The 19,231-nt window shown below is 40.0% G+C and overlaps 1 long non-coding RNA gene and 1 pseudogene across 1 annotated transcript; one reads left to right on the forward strand and one right to left on the reverse strand.

Moving 5' to 3' along the window:
- Window positions 1-533: 533 nt before the first annotated feature.
- Window positions 534-6,158, reverse strand: LOC139705186 (uncharacterized). The gene is made up of 2 exons (XR_011707065.1): window positions 5,597-6,158; window positions 534-1,410 (listed from the first exon to the last, which is right to left on the reverse strand). It is a non-coding gene; the product is annotated as an uncharacterized lncRNA (long non-coding RNA).
- LOC114083877 (tubulin beta chain pseudogene) lies at window positions 2,441-16,173 on the forward strand (annotated as a pseudogene).
- Window positions 16,174-19,231: the final 3,058 nt, after the last annotated feature.

Raw genomic sequence — 19,231 nt, forward strand, 5'->3', positions numbered from 1 at the left:
TGGTCAGGGGGAATATCTACTGGGCAGTCCCGTGAATTATCCTAATAGCTACAGGAATTTCAGGTTTTGAGTGTAGCATAGGAGCTTAACAATACCTGGTCTTTTACATTTTAACTCAGGCTTTGCAGCTTAGAAGCTTTACAATGCCTGGTCTTTAACTTCAGTTTCTTTTATCCTTTCACTTCACAGTAAATCTATTTCTATTTATCTCCATATATGCTATTGGTTCTGATTCTCTGAAGAATCCTAACACAGCTCCCAAATTTCCACATACAGGAAGAAGGCTAAAAAACTTCTATGGTTCCTGAGGAGGGAATATTCTCTATAGTTTACTTGAGATGTGACTATGGAGAATAGGGAATAAGGAAGCCTCTACCTACACCAGGAGTGAATCCATAGGTTATAGGGAAAACAGACAATGATGTTTATTCAAATTAAAAAATCAGAGTCTAATGAGAGAACTTCACTGCACAGCAGGAAGGCTTTCTGTCAGTTTGGGCCCAAACCCTCTGAAAGGAAAGTGACCACAACACTCAGAGTAACCAAAAGATCTTTATTGCAGCAGTGCAACAAAGAGAAAGGAAAGAAGGAAAGAGTGAGAGAGAAAAGAGAAGAGATGAACAGGGAGAGAGCAAGAGCAAGAGAGAGACAGAGAGCGTGCGTAAGAAAGATAAAGAGCAAGAGAGAGAGAGCAAGAGAGAAAGAGCAAGAGAGAGGGGGGCCTGGCAGGAGGGAGGTTTTTATAGCCCAAATCTAATGGGGCCTCTGAGTCTGCAAGCTGCCTTGTTGGCCCAAGGGGGGGGTTAAGTGTTCAGCCTTGAGCAGGGTTGAATGTTCAGACTTGAGGCAAACAGGTGATAAAGGACCAGATAGAGGGGGGTTTGAGTGCGTGGGCTATCTTGCAGCCAACATCTGTTCAGCCTGCCCTGCAGACAACACAGTTCAGCCTGCTCTGCACCCAACATTCCTCCCTTTTTGTTTTTCTAAGTGACATGGGGGACGCGTAAAGTCCTCTGGCTACTTCATGCTTAATGGTGGGCGGCGTTGGACCTAGAAGGGGAAGTGGAGGAATGTTCGGGGGACAGGTCTGAGAACACCAGAGCAGAAATAACACTCAGTGGCTACAGACAACTACTGTGGTAGGGGTAAAGTCCATAAAAGTTCCTTGAAGCCACAAGTCCTCGATGGCATCAAACCAGTCCTGGATGGAGGATATTCTTGGTATCAGCCACTTGTCCTGTAGCAGGGACTCTAGGAAGTATTGGAGGTGGCTTGGTTGAATCCAGTAATGTTAAGAGTGACAGCCTGATTGCAGCCAGTTGAAGGGCAATCACCTTAACCCATAAACTGAGAGTGGGTGGTGTCATGTCGCTTGGATGTAGAAGCGGTATCTGTGGTTTGAGATAAAAACTTGAGAGAGAATAATGTTTAGTAAAAGAAGAAGAGGGTTGGCAAGAAATTTTGAGTTTGGTGGGCATGGTGGAAGTCCAGGACTGGACATTTGGAACAAGTGCCTTTTTAAGGTGGGAGGCATGGTGGTACCAGGGGGAGTTTAGGTTTGATGCTTCCTTGTGGGGATACTGTAGAGCAGACAGAATAAGCAGAGTGGACGTGCTGGAGAGTAGTTCTCATTCCTAGGAAGTGAAAGAGGGGTTGTGAAAATTGGAAAAAGGGTTAGAGAGGGTTTTAGATGGGCACAGAGTCTCTGGAGCTAGAGGAGTTGGTCATGAGTCATAGGTGTCCATCTTGGGCATCAGGGCTGGTAGTCTTAAAGAAGTAGTTGATTGACCAGCTTGCTGGTGAATTTGTGTATCTGATCTTGCATGAACTTCTGTAGGCAATTTAATAGACATGGTTCTATTAGGAGAAACATAGAGAGGACTAATAGGGGTCCTGTGAGGGGGAGGAGCCAAGGCCATACTTGACTGAACATTCCCCATGGAGCCTGTTGGCTTAGTTGCTGTCTCCTCTTTTCTAGCTGTTCTTGTCCTTCATTACTCCCAGGAATGACTGGTTTTGGCTTAACTGGTTTTGGTAGGTGTTTAAGATCAAGTTGGTCAAAATTGACTTTGTTTCTATTTATTGTTAAGAGTCAGCCAAGTTCCCATAGGGGTCACTCGTGGGGGAACTTGAGAGCAGCTTCTTAGTTCTGCTAGTGCCATTTGTGCTAGGATGGGTCCAGGTCTTGTTTGACCATGTGGCTTCCCTTGGAAGCATCAGGGATGTCTCCTGTCTCCAATGACCCTCCTATTCACAGCAAGTGCACTGATTGGCTTTTCATTCTCCAGTGGTCTCAATAATCTCCCTGATCAGGAGGTTATGTGGCCCAGAGTTGCAAAGCTCTTTAGAGAAGTTCCCTGTTCCCTGGATTCAGACTGTCTCAGAGGGCCAGAGCCAAATATTGGTTTTCTTGGCCATTTTAGTTTAACTTTAATCTTGATCATAAACATCCAGCAAAGTCAGTTTCACCCTAAATTAAGAGTATTGGGCTTTAGCTGAAGTCTGGCCTACTTTGGAGTCATTCTGACATGTAGTAAGATGGGAAGCACAGCCTTATCCCAGGTAAGCCAGGGCTCTTTATAAATCTTAGGTAAAGTGTTCTAGTATTGAAGCTGATCTTTTTTTTTAAATATTATTTTATAAAATTTACATATATTGTTGCTTGATGTCACATGAATACTAGGTAATAGAGTATATTACATTTAAATTGTACCCAGTGTATAGAACTTTATATTAATCTTATTGATAACAGGTCCAGTTATAAAACATTAAATGATATAAATAAATCTCCGATATGTTATTCTTATAAGCCTAAAATAACCATGCAACCTTTTGGAGAACACCAGCTTGATTATATATATATATATATATATATATATATATATATATATATATATATATATATATATATATTTTTAAAGCTTCTATCTTAATGACATATACCTGGAAAATATGAACACATTTAATATACAAAGAAGAGTAATAGTACCACAATTACTACTGATGTTTTTATATTGATCAAGTTTAGCTTTTAAAGAAATAACATACTACAATATTGCAAAATGACAGTTGTTGTTTAACCATAGTTGTATATACAGACCTTCTTTAGCACTTACTTAAACCCTCTTATTTACTTAATAGACTCTCTTATCCAGAAATACATTTTCCTTCTATTAAATCCATACCTAGAGCCTTCTAATTTCTCTTTCCTATTTGTTAACGCTTTCTTTTTTTACATTTTTAAATAATCCTTGTAAATTTCTGAATTTAGGCAAATTATTCCATTTTAATAAGAGATACTTTGTTATTTGCAGTACACAATTAATCACAACTGTTGACCATTTCATGAAAACATGAACAATGTTTAAGTATATAGAATTATACTGTTGTAGGAACAGACAAGGCAAGGCACCTAAGATAGCACTAAAGATAGGGAAATAGTTTTATTTGGTTGCAGCCAGATTTAGAGGGCACATCTTCTGCTGTAATCAATTAATCCCCTGAACCCCAAGTTTAGGTTGTTTCAGAATTTTGTACCCAACATGTAAGGGAAGGGGCTCAGAAGTTCGCAGTCTGCAGGGTTCACAAAAAGCAGGTATTTTTTTTCCCTCTGTTCTGGGCAAGTTAACCCTTCAAGGACACTTGGGAGGGGGAGAGCTTTTTCTTCCCTTTCTCTCCTCTTCCCCCCACCCTCCCCACCCCTGCCAGCTGTTATCATGGAGCCCAGTTGGTAACCTCCTTATCTTAGACATGTAGCCTTCTCTGTGAAGCCCCAGCTCAAAGCCAGTGGCCTTGTTTTACATATTTTGTGAAAAACTAGTAAGGGGGTGTCCAGCGCCTGGAGTGCTGATTTTTCCAGCCAGTGATCAAGTAAAACAGGGCAACAGGAAAATAGGAAGTTTATCTACATTGAACTTTTTGTAGAGATTCTTTTGCTGAAAGTCCTAAAATCAGCCATGGTGAAGATTTCTGGAGAAGGTCAGTTAAGCCTTTTCTGTGGGCCTGGTAGGGAGGGGAAGACAGGAAGGTGGGGCTGAGAGCAGCTGTGGATCTGAGAATGAGGAAGGAGTGATGTAAAAGAATAGGATTTTCCCTAGCAAGGAAAACTTGAGCAGTAGAACAGGTAGAGCAGAGGGGAGGATGGGAGTGAATATCCCAAAAAGCCTGTAAGGGACAATTCTTAGTAACCTGTTTTCAGTGATGACAAACCAACTTTAAAGGCCATTTTCACCAGATCTCTGATAGGGGTCCAAGGGCTCTCCTCAGCTGGTTTGAGCTTTGGGTTAGCTGGTAAGAGGACCTGGTGGGACCCGGTGTGGGCACTGACAGGAGAAGAGAGGAGTGAGTGGGTAGAGGGATTCCTTCAGTACTTGCTACCTCAGAAAAGAGGCAATGTTTTGAGGAAAGACGGTTGTTTAGGTTTTTGATCTAGTGAGTGGAGAGGAGAAGTCAGGTTGTTCAGGTGGGGGAGACAGTGGAGGGGCTGGGGCAGAAGGTTGAGGGTGAGGACCTATTTGAGCCGGGCGATAGGGTGGAAATTTATCAGTAGGGTCAAAAGTAGTGGATGAGTCCGGAGGAGGAGGAGATTGGGGATCAGTGGTTGTGGGTGTTGGTTTGCAAGCTAGAAGAATTTGCAGAGGTCTGCAAGAGGTGCAGAGAGCACAAGCAAGAAGAAAGCTTTGATATAGCAGCTTTTTACCCATTTTTTCGAATGCTCACAGTAATTGTAGAGATCCCTTAGAATGGAGGGATCCAGGGACCCAAAAGGAGGGCCATCTGCTTTGGTTGTCTAAGGGATAAGTAGGCCAGGCCTGGGTGCTGTATTTAATCAATTTTGGGGGTTTGATGTCTGGTGTCAAGGAGAGGGTTTTGAGGTTATCCAAGAGGCATTGTAGGGGAGAGTCGACCGGCAGAGAGGACACATTACCCATGTCGCAAAGTAGTATAAGGAGGAGGGAAGGAGATGCAAACTTGGTATAGAGGAGAAGGAAGGAGACGCAACCATAGTATAAGAGAGAAGGAGGAAACTGATTTATTGGCAAAAGGGGCGTCCCCGCTAGAGCCAAAAATCAGGAGTGCCTTAGTGGCAGGTTCGAGCTGCAGAGATTGGTCGTCACCGAATCCTGACAGTCGAAGCTCTCGTCCTGGACAGAGCCGGAGCCGTGGGAGACCTTGGCCAAGGCTTTTCTTTTCGGGACCCCTCCTGGAGAGGCCGGGGACTCACAGGGCTGGAAAGAGGGGAAAGAGAGAGACAGGGGAAGAGAGAGGAAGGGGAGGGTAAGTGTCTGAGGACTAGGATTTTAGGAGAGCCACCAAGATGGTGAAGGTCTGGGTGGACTGTGATGTTCAGTTCTCTGTTATGTGTCCCCGGAGGTTACACAGTCCTTCGAGGGAGACCTACAAAGCCTGTGCTGGTAACTAACAGCTGGGAAGGGAAGGGAATAATTTTGAACCCAGGAGTCTATTCTGCCCTAGGAAGGAGTCCCTGAGGGCCACCGTAGCCTTAAAGGCTGTGGTGGGGTGTTTTCCTCCCCGCAGGTGGGGAATCCTCCTGACACCACCATTGGGTTTAGGACTCCAGGAAAGGGAAGCTCACCAATCGAAGGCTGGTGGTGGATGGAGTTCTGGCAGTCGAGAAAATGGGTTCAGGCCTGGGTTCAGGCCATCCGGTGAGTGGCATTTCAGAAGGAAGAGGGACCCAAAAGTGGGTTTTAACCCTCTCCCGGGTTTCGGCACCAATGAAGGAAAGTGACCACAACACTCAGAGCAACCAAAAGATCTTTATTGCAGCAGTGCAACAAAAAGAAAGGAAAGAAGGAAAGGGAGAGAGAGAAAAGAGAAGAGATGAACAGGGAGAGAGCAAGAGCAAGAGAGAGACAGAGAGCGCGCGTAAGAAAGATAAAGAGCAAGAGAGAGGGGGGCCTGGCAGGAGGGAGTTTTTATAGCCCAAATCTAATGGGGCCTCTGAGTTTGCAAGCTGCCTTGTTGGCCCAAGGGGGGGTTAAGTGTTCAGCCTTGAGCAGGGTTGAATGTTCAGACTTGAGGCAAACAGGTGATAAAGGACCAGATAGAGGGGGGTTTGAGTGCGTGGGCTATCTTGCAGCCAACATCTGTTCAGCCTGCCCTGCAGACAACACAGTTCAGCCTGCTCTGCACCCAACACCCTCCACAAACCCCCTAGTTTAGATTGTGACACCAAAATACATTATATAACAGCGGGCATGGTGGTGCTTGCCTGTAATTCCAGCAGTTCGGGAAGCTGAGGCAGGAGGATTGCAAGTTCAAAGCCAGCCCCAGCAATTTAGTGAGTGCCTAAGCAATTCAGTGAAACCCTGCCTCTAAGTAAAATACAAAAAAAAAAAAAAAAGGGCTGGGGATGTGGCTCAGTGGTTAAGTGCCCCTAGGTTCAATCCCCCATACAAAGAAGAGAAGAGAGAAAGAAATTTTATGTCAAAAATTTTAAAATTTTTAAAAAGAGAAGAAAAAAATAAAAAATAAGGGGTTGAGGTTGTGGCTCAGTGGTAGAGCACTCGCCTAGCACGTGTGAGGCTAGGTTCGATCCTCAGGACCACATGAAAAATAAACAAATAAAATAAAAGGTATTGGGCTGGGGATGTGGATCAAGCGGTAGTGCACTCACCTGGCATGCATGCGGCACTGGGTTTGATCCTCAGCACCACATACAAATAAAATAAAGATGTTGTGTCGCTGAAAACTAAAAAAATATATATATATATATTAAAAAAATTCTCTCTCAAAAAAAAATTAAAAAATAAAAGGTATTGTGTCCATCTACAACTAAAAAAAAAGTTTAAAAAATATGTCAGCTTCTGAGAATTGTGGAGAATTGTTTCCACAATAACACATTGATGTTACCTTTGTTATTAAGCAACATTAATACAAATATATGCTGCTGAAGTAGCTATGCAAATATCAGACAAAATAGACTACAGGGGGCTGGGGATGTGGCTCAAGCGGTAGCACGCTCACCTGGCATGCGTGCTGCCCGGGTTCGATCCTCAGCACCACATACAAAGATGTTGTGTCCACCGAAAACTAAAAAATAAATATTAAAATTCTCTCTCTCTCTCTCTCTCTCTCTCTCTCTCTCTCTCTTTTAAAAAAATAGACTACAGGGCATGGAGATAGAGAGGATGACTTCTAATGTTAATATATTCTATTTGCTAGCAAATGTACTTTAAGCTTGCATTCATTTAATAATAAAACTTCAAAATATAAGCTGGGGCGGGGCTGGGGTTGTGGCTCAGCAGTAGAGCACATGCCTAGCATGTGTGAGGCCCTGGGTTCAATCCTCAGTACCACATGAAAATAAATAAATAAATAAATATAAAAGCTGGGCCCAGTAATGTGTAACTATAGTCCTAACTACTCGGGAGACTCAGGCAGGAGGATCACTTGAGCCATGAGTTTAAGGCCAACCTGGGCAACACAGCAAGACTCCATGTCAAAAAAAAAAAAAAAAAGAAAAAAAGAAAAAGAAAAAGAAAGAAAGAAGGGGGTGGGACAAGCAGAAGGAGATGAATATATAATCTAAGTGGGTGATTTTGCCTCTGACAGATAGAAATATATTTGCAACCAAAGGGCAAACGAGGTGGGTAAGAGCAAAGTTGTATTGGACTAAGCAAAAAACACCAGATGGTAAATGGAATCCCCAGGAACAATGGAAAATAATAGAAATGGTAACAAGGTTAATACAACAGATACCATAAATAGACTTGCTCTCCTTCTTTCAAATTCCTTAATAGAACTAAATTACATAAATTAATAATTATAACAATATATTTTTAAAAACCCAAAATATTATTGGGTTTGTAGCATATATACATGTAAATATATAACAATATTACAAAAAATGGGTGGGAATAGAGCTATATAGGAGTAACATTGCTATAACTTTCTGGAATTAAGTTAGTATAAATATGAGGTATATTTGAATCAGTTGAGATGTATATGATGAGCTATAATACAGTAAAAGACTAATTAAAGGAATTAAAATGCTATACTAGAAAATATTCACTTAACGAAGAACAAAGAATCGGAGAAATCAAAGATGAGCCATATAGATAACACAAAGTAAAATGGCAAAAATAAATCTCACTAAATCAATAGCAATACTAAATAGGAACAGATTAAACAATCCACTCAAAGGGAAAATATTGTTAGACTGGATTTTAAAAAATCTAAAATCCAAAGATACTTTAGGTTCAAAGATACAAATAGATTGAAAGTAAAAGGATGAAGATGGTGGAATGAAATGGACATCATTACCCTATGTATTGAAGATACAAATGATGTGACTCTACTTCGTGTACAACCAGAGAAATGAAAAATTGTGCACTACATGTGTATTATGAATTGAAATTCATTCTGCTGTCATGTATAACAAATTAGAATAAATATTGTTTTAAAAGGAAAGTAAAAGGATGAAAAATATATCATGCAAGCAGCAACATAAGAAACCTGTAGTGTCACAGAATGAGAGAAAATTTTTGCCACCTGCACCTCAGATGGAGCATTAATGTCCAGGGTATATGAAGAACTCAAAAAAAAAAAAATAACACCCCAAACCCCCACATAACCCAATCAATAAATGGGCAAAGTAACTGAACAGGCACTTCACAGGAAGAAACACAACTGATCAACAAATATATGAAAAAATGTCCACATCTCTAGTAATTAGAGAAATGAAAATTAAAACACACTGAGATTCCCTCTTACTCTAGTTAGAATGGCAATTATCAAGAATACAAGTAACAACAACAAAGAATACAAGTAACAACAAATGTCGACAAGGACATGGGGGAAAAGGTACACTCATACATTGAGAGTGGGACTGCAACCACTCTGGAAAGCAGTATGGAGGTTCCTCAGAAAACTTGAAATGGACTCATCATTTGACCCAGCTGTCCCACTCTTCGGACTATACCTAGAGGACTTAAACTCAGCATACTACAGTGACAATGTTTATAGCAGCTCAATTCACAATAGCTAAACTATGAAACCAACCTAGGTGCCCTTCAACAGATGAATGGATAAATAAAATGTGGTGTATATACACAATAGGATATTACTCAGCAATAAAAAGAGTATCTTTATGACTTTTGCCAGAAAATGAATGGATCTGGAGACTATCATGCTAAGTAAAATAGGCCAATCTCAAAAAAATCAAAGGCTGAATATTCTCTCCAATATGTGGACACTAACACACAATAAGGGAGGAAGGGTGGAGAATAGCAGTTAAGTGGATTAGACAAAGGGAAATGAAGGGGAAGGGGAATGGGAATCAGAAAGACAGTGGAATGAATTGGACATAACTTTCCTATGTGAATATATAAATACACCACTAGTATTTATATATCCACATCATGTGTAACCACAAGAATAGGATTCTAATTAGAATAAGTTATATTCCATGTATATATTATATGTCCAAATACACTCTATTGTCATGTATATCTAAAAAGAACAAATTAAAAAAATAAATCTGTAGTGTCTATAATAATGCCAGACAAAACCATATGCATGTGTATCAAAGTGCATTCTACTGTCATGTATAACTAATTAGAACAAAGAAAAAAAAACAAATGCATGACTAGAAATAAAGAGGTACATTTTATAATGATAAAAAGGTTAATCCTTCAGGAAGATATAAACATATATATGCCTAACAATAGAACTCCAAAATATGTGAAGCAAAAACTGACAGAACTCGGGCTGGGGATGTGGCTCAAGCGGTAGCGCGCTCGCCTGGCATGCGTGCGGCCCGGGTTCGATCCTCAGCACCACATACAAAACAAAGATGTTGTGTCCGCCGAAAACTAAAAAAAAAAAAAAATAAATATTAAAAAAAAAAAAAAAACTGACAGAACTGAAAGAAAAAATAGACAATTCAAAAAGAAGAGTTGGAGACATAAATACTCAACTTGCAGGACTGGGTAGAAGAGAAATGCAGAAGATAAGCAAGCAAACAAAAGGCTCAAACAACATAATCCAGCTAGATTTAATTTTTTTCTTTTTAAAGTCATGTTTGTTGAGATATAATTTATATATGGTACAATTTACCCCATTTAGTTTTATAGTTATATGAATTTTGATAACACAAATATAAAAAATGACAACATATATATGGATATATAGTACTACCATCAAGATTCAGAATGATGGGCTGGGATTGTGGCTCAGCAGTAGAGCCCTCGCCTAGCATGCGCGGGGGCCCTGGGTTTGATCTTCAGCATCCCATAAAAAATAAATAAATGGAATAAAGATATTGTGTCCAACTACAACTAAAAAATAAAAAGATACAGAATGTTACCTTGTTCTCCTTTACTTCTTTTTTAAAAACAAATAGAGAAATTAATTTTAATATATTTTCATTTAACCCAATGGATTACCAACAAAATTTGCAAAGAAAATAATTATTAGTAAGATATTTCACATTCATTTTCTTTGTCCTAGTAATTCTTTGGAATCTAATGTCTATTTAACACTTAACACACCTCAATTCAGACTAGACACATTTCAAATACTCAGAGGCCTCATGTAACCAATGGCTGCCATATTGGCTCCTTTCTCCATCTTTCACCTTTTGGTGAGACATATGTTGTAGGCTGCATAAGTCCCCTTGTTATGTGGTTTCTTGGTGAGTTCCATCAGAAAGGGACACCAAAGAGATGAACTTAGAATATACAAGAGTACAGCAAGGTGTTTTATTCCTCCATATAAGACTCTATTAGACTGTGAGTTGGTTTCTACATGCTTTTACTGTGAATAACTTCAGTTAGGTCCTTCTCCTACAAGTTTGTCATAATGGCTTTCTCTTATTTCATCTCCTACCTCCCCAAGTTTATAGAAGGAAAGGTGCTTCACAAAATTTGTTAGTTTTCCTCAACCTTGCCCTTACCTTTATAAATACCTTATTAAACAATTTTTACTCTGATTGATCTTTTTATCCTTGAATCTTGAATAATGGATTTTAAATTATAAGAGAGTAAAATATACCTCATCTCATATCACAGGCAATGTATAGACACATACCAGATTAATTATATATTAAGATATAACATATAAAATGCTAAAACTTTTAAAGAACATATTTGTATAACTTTGTGAAGAGAAATGGAAAACAAAAAATGTGAAATAAACAAAAACCTGAAAAATTAGATGATATTGTAGTTAAAATTTTTATGTGTAAAAATTTATCAAAAAGAGTTGAAAGATATAATGAATTGTATTACAGGTCATTTTTGTTTATTTTTGATACTTAGCTTGACTTTGTTTCTCCTTTGGTTGGCTTTTCCTTTATTGTAGTTCTTCCCTTTGCAGATTTTCATTGGTGTTTTTTATTTCCTCCTCATGGAATATTTTGCCAAGAATGTTCTGTAGTGCAGGCTTTCTTGCTGTAAATTCTTTTAGCTTTTGTTCATCATGGAAAGTTTTTATTTCATTGTCAAATTTGAAGCTTAAATTTTCTGGATATAAGATTCTTGGTTGGCATCCATTATCTTTTAGAGCTTTGTATATGTTGTTCCAGGATCTCCTGGCTTTGAGAGTCTGGTTGAAAAATCTGCTGAGATGTGAATTGGTCTTCCCTTGTAGGTAATCTGATTGTTCTCTCTTGTGGCCTTTAAAATTCTATCCTTATTCTGTATGTTAGGCATTTTCATTTTAATGTAGATCTGTTGTAATTTTGTACATTTGGTGTCCTATAGGCTTCTTGTATTTGATTTTCCAGTTCATTCTTCATGCTTGGGAAATTTTCTGCTATTATTTCATTGAAGAGATTGTGCATGCCTTTGGTTTGAATCTCTGAGCCTTCCTCTATCCCAATAAAATCTTAAATTTGGTCTTTTGATGGTATCCCATAATTCTTGGATATTCTGTTCATGGTTTCTTACCATCTTCACTGTGAAGTCAACTTTATTTTCAAGATTGTTTATTTTGTCTTCATTGTCTGTGGTTCTAACTTCCAAGTGATCTAGTCTATTGGTGATGCTATCTATTGAGGGTTTTTTTCATTTTTTTAGTTATAATTGGACACAATACCTTTATTTATTTTTATGTGGTGCTGAAGATTGAACCCAGCACCTCGCATGTGCTAGGCAAATGCTCTACCACTGAGCCACAATCCACCCCCTATTGAGTTTTTTAATTGGCTTATTGTTTCTTTCATTTTGAGGATTTCTATTTGTTTGTTTGTTTTTCAGTATCTTTCTTTCTTGAAATAATCTCTTGCAACTTGTATTTGCTCTCTTATCTCTTTGTTGGAGTGATTGATTTTTGCCTGTATCTGCTCACTTAGGTCGTGATAGATTCCCAAATCATTTTATTTATGTATATTCTGAACTCCTTCTCTGACATTTCACCTACTTCACTATCTATGGATTCTATTGTTGTAGTATCTTGGTTTGTTTGGGGCACTTTCCTCCCTTGTTTTTTCATGATGTCTATGAGTCTTCCTCTCTTGCAGTATAGATCCGAGGTATGACAGCTTCTGGCCTATTGTCTTATAATATCCTATAGTTTACCAATACCTCACTTTTAAGGGAGAGATCAATATTACAGCATTCAATGTACCAAACATGCAGCTATATATAAGTTAGCTTCTATTTTTACATTTACAATTTTGTCACTATTATCAGAAATGATGCATTCGGTTATTTTCTACCTTATAGTCAATAGGTTTGTGTAATGGTTTACAGTTCCTAATGGTAGAAGGGAGACTGGGGGGTTGGCTGAGATGTTTATGAGGTAGCATGTAAGAATATGGAGGTATTGATTATATGACTAGTGAAAGGAGAGGATAATCATAAGAAGTTGGCTATTAGTAGGAGGAACAAGAGATAGGCAACCCCACACAAGACTCCTGTTACCTCAGCAACAGGATAACTGTAAGCACCCCTAGAGATACCTTTTGTGCAGCTAGGCCCATAGGGACCTTGATGATGTCTTATCAGGTCCTTACTGTTGTCCCTTGATACAAGTGGTGATATCCAGTTTTATGGTGGTGGCAGCCTCAAGCCTATATGTACCCTGATGTTGGGCTGTGGAGCCATGCTTTGGTGAATAAGAAACCCCAGCACGGGTTTGCTCACCACATATCTCTGGGCCTGGGACAGGCTTCTCCTCCAGATCTCCAGACCACAGTGTGGCTGGTGGGCCTCTCCTCCAGATCTCCCCCAGCTAGATTTAACAACTATATGTATAACATTCAACAACAGCAGAATACATACATTCTTCTTTAGTGCACATGGAATATTTCCCAAGATAAATCATAAGCTAGGCCAAAAAAACAAGCTTCAATACATTTTATTATTATCATTATTACTATTAGTAGTGGTACTGGGGATTGAAACCAGAGGTGCTTAACCACTGAGCCACATACCCAGCCCTTTCATGTTTATTTTGAGGTAGGATCTCCCTAAGTTGCTTAGGGCCTTTCTAATTTGCTGAGGCTGGCCTTGAACTTGAAATCTTCCTGCTACACTCAGCTTTCAATACATTTAAAATACTCAAAGAGAATCTTCCTGCCGTTGCACTTGGATCTGGCTGCTCCATCCTCCCAGCACGTTCCTTTTTTTCAGCAGAAGACCAGCACAGAAAACTAATTACTATTTCCTTGCCCCTAGCATATATTGAGGCAAGCAAAAATAAATTAAAATAAATTCTTGGGCTGGGGATGTGGCTCAAGCGGTAGCGTGCTCGCCTGGCATGCAGGGTGCTGGGTTCCATCCTCAGCACCACATAAAAATAAAATAAAGACGTTGTGTCCACTGATAACTAAAAAAAAAAAAAAAGAAAGAAAGAAAAGAAAAAGAAAAAAAATTCTCTCTTTCTCTCTCTTTAAATAAAATTAATTAATTAATTAATTAATTCTAGCCATGAGGGAAATCGTGCACATCCAGGCCAGTCAGTGTGGCAACCGGATCAGTGCCAACTTCTGGAAGGTGATCAGTGATGAACACGGCATCGACCCCACCGGTACCTATCATGGGGACAGTGACCTGCAGCTGGACCTCATCTCCGTGTATTACAATGAAGCCACAGGTGACAAATATGTTCCTCATGCTATCCTGGTGGATCTAGAACCTGGGACTATGGACTCTGTTCACTCAGGTCCTTTTGGCCAGATCTTCAGACCAGACAACTTTGTTTTTGGTCAGTCTGGGGCAGGTAACAACTTGGCCAAGGGTCACTATACAGAAGGGACTGAGCTGGTTGACTCAGTCCTGGATGTGGTGCGGAAGGAGACAGAGAGCTGTGACTGCCTGCAGGGCTTCCAGTTGACCCACTCACTGGGAGGGGGCACAGGTTCCGGAATGGGCACCCTGCTCATTAGCAAGATCCGGGAAGAGTATGCTGACCGCATCATGAACACCTTCAGTGGGGTACCCTCACCCAAAGTGTCAGATACTGTGGTGGAGCCCTACAATGCTACCCTCTCCGTCCATCAGTTGGTAGAGAACACTGATGAGACCTACTGCATTGACAACGAGGCCCTTTATGACATCTGCTTCTGTACCCTCAAGCTGACCACACCAACCTACGGAGACCTGAACTACTTCATCTCAGCCACCATGAGCGGAGTCACTACCTGCCTCCGCTTCCCTGGCCTGCTCAATGCTGACCTCCGCAAATTGGCAGTCAACATGGTGCCCTTCCCACATCTCCACTTCTTCATGCCTGGCTTTGCCCCTCTTACCAGCCGTGGAAGCCAGCAATATCAGGCCCTCACTGTGCCTGAACTCACCCAGCAGGTCTCTGATGCGAAGAACATGATGGCTGCCTGTGACCCCCGCCATCGTTGTACCTCACCGTGGCTGCAGTCTTCCGTGGATGGATGTCCATGAAGGAGGTAGATGGGCAGATACTGAATGTGCAGAACAAGAATAGCAGCTACTTCGTGGAATGGATCCCCAACAATGTCAAGACAGCTGTCTGTGACATCCCAACTCATGGCCTCAAGATGGCAGTTACCTTCATTGGCAACAGCACAGACATCCAGGAGCTCTTCAAGCGCATCTCAGAGCAGTTCACTGCCATGTTCCGCCGAAAGGCCTTCCTCCACTGGTACACAGGTGCGGGTATGGACGGGATGGAGTTCACCGAGGCTGAGAGCAACATGAACAACCTTGTCTCTGAGTACCAGCAGTACCAGGATGCCACCGCAGAAGAGAAAGAGGATTTTGGTGAAGAGGCTGAAGAGGAGGCCTAAGGCGGCTCCCCCATCATTTCATGCTTCTCAGTTCCCCAGCCTTCTGCTGCCCCTTTCTTCAGAATTTGTGTTCACTGCCTTTTTTCCCCCTTTTTTTATTCCCTTTTGGGAGGCATGCAGAACAATACCTGACCCATATTAGGTGCTCAATAAATATTTGTTTCTTGAATGTCTCCTCTTTCCACTCTGGCAAACTTAAATTTCTTCCATTCTGGATTACCCTGCATTTCTTTCTGGTACCCACTTTTCACATCTGTCCAGTTAATATCTTCTGTTTCCAAAATGATTCTCCCAAGAGCTGGTTCTTGTCCAGATCCCATTTAGAACTAGCCAGGTGCTTTCAGTGGCCACCATCCTAAGGCAAATTAGCACCAGGTAGAAGGTAGTAGCAGGTAGAAATCACTTGTGATGGGGATTGGATTTTTCATCTTAGGACAGTTTTTTAAAGAGGGGAATCTATGCTTTTACAGTCATTTTTAGGCATTTCCATGCTCCATCTCTCAGCTTCAGGAGAGGTGTTAACAGTATTATTTCCATTTGCTGCCTCCCTCTCAGCTGTCCCGAGTTGTGCTCTCCCTTTGGAGGAATCTGCCCCACTCTGGGAGGTGTGAATCCTTCCTCTTTCTGCTTTACCTCTCTCAAAAAGGAGAAGGCCAGCCTTGGTCCCTAAGCTTCCAGAATTGCCCTCCCCAACCCCCACCTTTTCACCCCGCTCCAAAGAGTAACATGCCTGAAATGTGGAAAGGTATGTACTATCACCTAAATGTGAGTCACTCCAGAGGAGGGGCAACAAAACCCTTTTAAAAAAATGTTCTCATTTCTTTTGCTATTGCTTTTTCCTTCCTACTGTTGATTTTGTCCTATCCTACCCTTCAGATTTCTAATTTGTGTTGAACTTGCTGCTTTTTTCATATTGAAAAGATGACATTGCCCCAAGAGCCAAAAATAAATGGGAACTGGAAAATAAAATAAAATAAAATACTCAAAGAACACTTCAATATTTTAGAATATACATGTTATTAGAAAATAACAGAATGAAACTAGATATTAATAACAGAAAACTTAGGGCTGGTGAAAGGAAAGTGACCACAACACTCAGAGCGACCAAGATATCTTTATTGAGGTGGTGTCGGATTAGCAAGGAAAGGAAGAGAAAAAAAGAGAGAGAGAGGAAAAGAGAGTGAGAGAAAGTGTGTGGGGGGAGCAAAGCAAGTGAGAGAGGAGAGAGTAAGAGAGAGTGAGAGAGAGGAGGTGAGAGAGAGTGAGAGAGAGAGAGGGAGGAGTGGAGGGGACCGGGCAGGAGAGAGTTTTTATAGCTATAGTTTTTATAGCTAATGGGGTCTCTGGGTCTGCAAGCTGCCTTGTTGGTGTACAGTTGCTAAGGGTGTCATCTTCTGCCCTCAGGCAGACCCGGCAGGGGTCAGATTTGGGTTTCTGTTGCACTAGACAGGTGGGGGGTTGAGAATTCAACCTTGAGTTGGGTTGAGTGTTCAGCCTTGAGTTGGGTTGAGTGTTCAGCCTTGAGTGGGGTTGAGTGTTCAGCCTTGAGTGGAGTTGAGTGTTCAGCCTTGAGTGGAGTTGAGTGTTCAGCCTTGACACAAACAAGTGATAAGAAACCAGATGGGGGGCTGGGAATGTATGTGGCTCAAGCGGTAGCACGCTTGCCTTGCATGCGTGTGGCCCAGGTTCGATCCTTAGCACCACATACAAACAAAGATGTTATGAACGCCGAAAACTGAAAAATAAGTATTGAAATTCTCTCTCTCTCTCTCTCTCAAAAAAAAAAAAAAAAAAGAAAAAGAAAAAGAAACCAGATGGGTGAGAGTCAAGTGTTCAGCTCACCCTGCAGCTAACATTTGTTCAGCCTGCTCCACAACTAACAGCTGTGGCTGTAGCTCAGTGGCAGAGTTATGTATTATGACCAAAAGTGACTTATGTCAAGAGTGCAAAGTTGGGTTAGCATAAAAAACAAATTAATGGGGGCTGGGGTTGTGGCTCAGTGGTAGAGCACCTGCCTAGGATGTGCAAGGCCCTGGGTTTGATCCTCAGCACCACATAAAAATAAATAAATAAAATAAAGGTATTGATAATTATAACTAAAAAATAAATATTTAAAAAAACAAATAAATGTAATACATGCCATCCATGGAAAAAAGCACAATAGATACATTGGACAAAATCCAATACTTCCTCATGATGAAAACATTTAAGAAACTAAGGACAGAAAGGTATCTAATCGAGCTGTTAAAAGTCATCAGACACCCACTACACCCACAACTAAAATTAGACGTAATGGTAAAAAACAAGTGGTTTTCCCCTCCTGTCAGGAACAAGACAAGAATGTCTTTTCTCATCAATTTTTTTGATATGGCAATGAAATTTCTAAACAGGGCAATTGGGCAAGAAAATGACATACAAGCCACACAGATTAGAAACGTAAATTTTATAAATTATCTTTATTTACAGATTACCTGATCTTATATGTACAAAATCCTAAGGAATACACTAAAAAAATCTATTAGAACTAATAAATAAGGCTGGAGCTGTAGCTAAGTGGCTATAGCTTAAGGCATTCTGTCCAATTACAACTACAAAAAAAGAACTTTTTTAAAGAACTAATAAACAAGTCTCATAAGGTTGCACTAGACAGAAATCAATCGTAATTCCATACACTTGGCAATGAACAATCAAAACATGAAAGTAAGAAAATAATTCCAAACAATTGGGCCCAACACCTACTTAATAAATAAATAAATAAATTTTAAAATGAATAAATAAATAAACAAATGGGCCTAACAGACATTTACAGAACATTTCATCCAATAATTGCAGAACACACGTTCTTCCCATTAGCACATGGAACATTCTCCAGGGTAGACCATATGTTAGGACACAAAGCTAGTCTCAACACATTTTTAAAAAATCAAAATCAGCCTGGCACACCTCTAGGGAGGCTGAGACAGAAGAATCACAAGCTTAGGACAAATCTCAGCAACTAGAGGAGATCATCCCAAAATGAAAAGGAGCTAGGCATGGTAGTATATGTCATAATCCCAGCAACTCAGGAGAGTGAAGCAGGAGCATCACAAGTTCAAGGCCAGACTGGGCAACTTAGTGAGACCTGTCTCAAAATTAAAAATAAAAAGGGATGGGATGCCACAAAATAGTAAAGTATCCCTGGATTTGATCCCCAGTACTCCAAAAGTAAACTAATTACCTTAAAAGGGCTGGGAGTATAGCTCAGAGGTAGAGAACCCCTGGGTTCAATTTCAAATACCAAAAAAAAAAAAAAAAAAAAAAAAATCAGTAACAATATGTAAATTCTCTGACCACAATGGAATAAAATTATCACTAACTATCATCAACAAAAGGAACTTATAAATTGTACAAATACATGGAAATTAAACAACATTCCCTTGAATGACCAATGTATCAAGGAAGAAATCAAAAGGGAAATTTTAAAATTTCTTGAAACAAATGACAATGAAAACACAACGTACTAAAACCTGGGAAAAAGAAGCAGGTGCCTACATTAAAAAAAGAAAAAGAAAAAGAAAAGAAGAAAAACTGCAAATAACTAGATTAATGATGCAACTCAAGGAATTAGAAAAGCAAAAATAAACCAAATCCAAAATTGGTAGAAGGAATATATAATAAAAATCAAAGTAAAAATAAACAAAATAGAGACTAAAAAAAAACAACAAAAGATCAGTGAAACAAAGAGGTTTTTTAAAAGATAAAATTGGCAAAACTTAGCTACACTAACCAATAGAAAAGACAACAAATAAAAGCAGAGATTAGAAAAGGAGACGTTAAAACTGATACCACAGAAATACAAAAGATCATTAGGGACAGCTAAATATCAAAAAATTGGAAAACCTAGAAGAAATGGACAAATGCACAAATCTCTGGACATGTGTAAGCTTTCAAAAAATTGAACCATAAGGTCATTAAAAAACCCTGAATAAACCAATAACAATGAACAAGATTATATCAGTA

The sequence above is a fragment of the Marmota flaviventris genome, chromosome 3, assembly GCF_047511675.1.
Source record: "Marmota flaviventris isolate mMarFla1 chromosome 3, mMarFla1.hap1, whole genome shotgun sequence".
Taxonomy (NCBI): domain Eukaryota; kingdom Metazoa; phylum Chordata; class Mammalia; order Rodentia; family Sciuridae; genus Marmota; species Marmota flaviventris.